Here is a 4498-nt window from a genome sequence, read left to right as displayed (position 1 = left end):
TATTCCAATTTTAACCTTAGGTGGTAAAATGACCATTTTGCCTTTACGTCATGAAAATTCCAATTTGACTCCAAATCGATCTTCGAGCTCCGAATCACCATTTTAAGTCATTCTGGGGTTTTAAAATTCTCAATTTTATCTTAAAATCTCTATTTGGTCTAGTTCGATGCTTAATTCAACTTAATTGTACCATTTGGTACATTGCCGTCCTTTAACAATTTTCGGGATACCCAAGTAAGCAAACATGCATTCTTACGTAAGAATGGCATAATAAACATATTGTCAAGCTGGGCTTGACACAAACAATAACGCAAAGTGTAATTTTTTTCATAATAATCAATGTTACTTTGCAAACTTAAGTCTGAATTGAAAAAATAAAAAAAGTTACAAACTTAATTCTCAACGCTATTAGCAAAAATCTCTAGTGCATATCTTTTCCTTAAGCGTTCAATGGCATTTGTCTTCAGGGTTTGGTTGTCTATATCGATCAGCCACTCAATAGCAACAATTACCTAATCTGCACAACTATGCCTATCCTTTTATGCCAGGGTTTCCTCATTTAAGTGCTAGCTTATTGGCATCAAAGGTTGTTTTTTACGATGCACACGATTAAAGTTCCTAGATTGGTGGCATATAATGGGTAACAATGCTGTTAGGGGACGCATCTGCTCCTCATGCAATCCGAACAAAATTGAATGCCAACAACCATACGCAGAGTCCACCAGTGTTATACCTCATTTAACCAAGTTAATATGCAATAGAACCCAATGGCCGTCAAAATGGCATGACACTAAAATCTAGTCCACCTCATACCATTATTTCCCCATGGCAAACTCCCACCCCTCACATAATCAAGCAGATGTTTAGGCAGAACCACCTTCGTTGGTTGGAATTTTTGATCATACGATTGAGGTTCCATTTCACAACATAGGCCAAGAAAAATCAATTATCAATTAATTTACGCTCAATAGTTAAATGCCACGAACTAAAATCCCAAACAAATATTTTAATAATTAAAACTCATTATATTGAATGTTACCTATTGATCTTGAACTCGCAAGGTAAATTCTCCTTTCTCAACATCAATGAGTGCTTTGACAGTGCGTAAGAAAAGTCTTCTAAGGACAATAGGAACCTCTCTATCCTCCTCCATATCAAGAACTATAAAGTTCGCTAGAAATATGAATTTATGCACATGTACAAGCACATCTTCCACTATACCTCTCAGATAAGTGAGATTACTATCTACCAATTGTAGAGTCATAGTGGTGGGCTTAAGTTCCCTTATACGTAACTTTTTGTAAATTGACAAAGGCATCAAATACTCGCCCCTAAATCACTCAAAGCCTTGGCAAAAATTAAAGCACCAATTATGCATGGAATAGTAAAACTACTTGGGTCCTTAAGTTTTGAAGGGAGTTTATTCTAAATAATTGCACTACACTCTTCAGTGAGTGATACTGTCTCAAACTCACCCAACCTCCTCTTCTTAAATAAAATGTCTTTCAAAAATTTAACATATGAAGGAATTTACTTCAATGCCTTTGCAAATAGAATGTTGATGTGAAGCTTTTTAAACACCTCCATAAATTTCTGAAACTAGTTCTCTTTTTGTTGGTTCTTGAACTATTGAGAAAATATAGTGGTAGAGTTACCTTGGTCTCTTTCACTTAACACTACTCACTAGAACTTGCAATCTATGTCGCACTTTCACCAATATTGTCTTTCTGTGCAACTTTCTATGGTTCACTTTCAACCTCTTTACCACTTCTCAAGGTGATGGCCTTGATATGTTCTTTACCTTCCCTAATTGAATTTGCTTCTGTATCACTAGGTAGTGTTCCTAGAGCTCTATCTTTTAATAAATAAGCAATTTAACCATCTTGAGTCTCGAGGTTTCATAGTCATGTTGCTTGACTTGGGATGATGTTATCAATCTGTGTCATGTACTGCCTTAACAAATCCTCCAAAATTGGCTTCTTTTTTTAGATAGGCACTCTTACTTACTATTAGAATCTTAGAGGCGTATTCGGCCTTGAAACCAAGGATGATCCTTGATTATTGGCCCAAGAGAAGTTTGGATGGTTCGTCTACCCTAGATTGTAAGTGTTGGAGTAAAGATTATTTTGTTGTCTATTCCCTACAGATTGTACTGTTTCTATGAAACTTGGACACTGATGGTTTGCATGATCATTTCCATAATACTCACAAGCTACAAAAGGACTTTGAATAAAGTTAGTACCAAAAGATTCAAGTTCGTAGTTAGAACTGCTACCTATGAGGATAGTGTCAAAATGGCATCTACATCATGAATTTAAGCTACTCTCTTATGTATTGATCATTCTGTTGGCCATGGTAGTTGTTTACAGCCATCTATTCCAATAAATCGTATGCCTCATTAATTGATTTAGCCATTAAAGCTCCTCCTACAATGGCATCAATGGTAGTCTAGAAATGACCACTCAAACCATTGTAGAAAGCCTGCACTTGAAGCCACTTTGGAAGACCATGATGAGGACAACATCAAAGTAATTCTTTATATCTTTCCCAAGCCTCGTACAACAATTCAAAATCTTGTTGCATGAATGATTTGATATCATTCCTCATTTTCACTGTCTTGGGTAAAGGAAAGAACTTAGCAAGGAACTTTTGAGCAAGATTGTCCCATGTTGTTATTGAGTTAGTGGGGAGCATAGTCAGCCGTGCTTTAGTTTTATCCCTCAATGAGAAAGCGAAAAGTCTTAAACGAACTGCATCATCTGTGATATTATTGTATTTGAAAGTATCACATATCTCCAAGAAGTTTGATATATGGACATTTGGATCATCGTTTGGTAGACCCCCAAACTGCATCGAAGTTTGAATCATAGTGATGATGGCCAGCTTGATTTCAAAATTGTTAGCTTGAATAGTTAGCCTTTGGATGTTTGATGGAACCCCTTGCACCAATGGAACTACATAATCCCTTTAACAACGATTTTCAGCTACTACTCACTCTTGGATTTGTTGTTCATCTCGTTGATCAACCATTGTATTTGTTTGAGCAAAACCTTGTTGATTCTTTCATCGAAGTCTACGAAATGTTCTCTTAATCTTTAGATCACAAGGTACAATCTCCAATCTTTTGCTCTTTTTACACAATGACAAAATGAACTTGCGAAACAAAGAAATAAAACTTAAATTAAGCCTAATCTGTGGAATTTTAATATTGAAAAATAATAAAGAAAACAAAATCCTTGATAACGGCGTAAAAAACTTGTTGAATTTTTACACAAATGCTTGTTATCGCAAACAAGTAATATCGTAATAAGTACAGTATCATTCCTACAGGGATTTGTTCATAATTTTTTACTAAGTACTAAAATTTTATAACAAATTAGTCTTATTTAAGTAACTGAAATTTTCAAAAAATTAATTAAAACTAAATTAAAGTAGGCTCTAAATTAACTAACATAAATTAAAGTTTCTTAAGAAAGACAATAAACTAAAGACCTAGGATTATGGGTTCATTCAACACTTCATTTGATACTAGTTTTTCTTATTATTTACCTTCTTAGGTAGTTTTATATAATACCTCGTACTTTAATATGGTGGCTAATTGTGAAACACAGACCTCCATAGATGTGTGACTAGAGGTAGACTATTGAGTGCATCAAATTCACATATTTAATGGGAGATTAAATAACTAATTAGTCTAAGTTGGACTAGATTTAGGATTGAATTTAGGTATTTTTATTTATTTTATTAGTTTAGTTTAATTTATGTTTAAATGTTTATTTTTAATTAATGATGCTAGTTTTGCATTATTTATAATTATTTTATATTTTTATAGGAGTAGGATCAAAAATAATTTCAATTGCTGAAGAAAGGTGCAAAATTAACTATTGTACTATTTGCATATGTTTTGGTTTTTCAAGTATATCTCCAACTAAAGAAGTCCAAATTACATGATTTTTAAACCATTAGAAAGATAAGAGGTAGAGTTACAACTTTTGTGTTTACTACTTTTCCCAGTTCTAACCGAACATTGGTCAAAATCTTTGTCAAAGTAAAGGTACTGCACTAGAAGAGCAAAAAGGGGCCATTTTTGTAAATTCCGTGAAACTTTGATTGACTTTAGGATAAATATCTAATTTCTTCCAGCACCTTCTTCTCACTTCCAGCAACTTCTTCTTCTTCTTCCCATCCTTTTCCCTCACTAAACGTTTCCCCCCTTCCATGGAAAAGAAACCTTAAAGCCTCCATAACTTTCTCGAATTAACTCTGATTCTCATGCTTTTGTACACTTTTTCATAGGGTTTTTCATACTCTTTCACTTTTACACCTCAAGAACCCTTGAAAGCTCTTCCTTTGCACTTTCTCTCACTCGTTGAACATTTTGAGAGAGAGAGAGATAGACTTTCCTTGATAGCTTGAAGAACTCTTGAATAGAATTCCACTATAAAGCCACTAAGGTGAGTAATGAGTTAGATTTGATTTTTGAGTTGTTGATGATGGC

At 34.1% G+C, this 4498-nt stretch overlaps 1 non-coding gene across 1 annotated transcript; it reads left to right on the top strand.

The window, feature by feature from the left end:
• The first annotated feature begins 2503 nt into the window (after positions 1 to 2503).
• On the top strand, positions 2504 to 2610 carry LOC148764691 (small nucleolar RNA R71). The gene has a single exon (XR_016024298.1). It is a non-coding gene; the product is annotated as a small nucleolar RNA R71 (small nucleolar RNA).
• The last annotated feature ends 1888 nt before the right edge of the window (positions 2611 to 4498 follow it).

The sequence above is a fragment of the Theobroma cacao genome, chromosome 1, assembly GCF_053813885.1.
Source record: "Theobroma cacao isolate CCN51 chromosome 1, ASM5381388v1, whole genome shotgun sequence".
NCBI classification, from domain to species: domain Eukaryota; kingdom Viridiplantae; phylum Streptophyta; class Magnoliopsida; order Malvales; family Malvaceae; genus Theobroma; species Theobroma cacao.
Note: the sequence above shows the minus strand (reverse complement) of the source record. Positions and strands in the feature narration are given on the sequence as shown.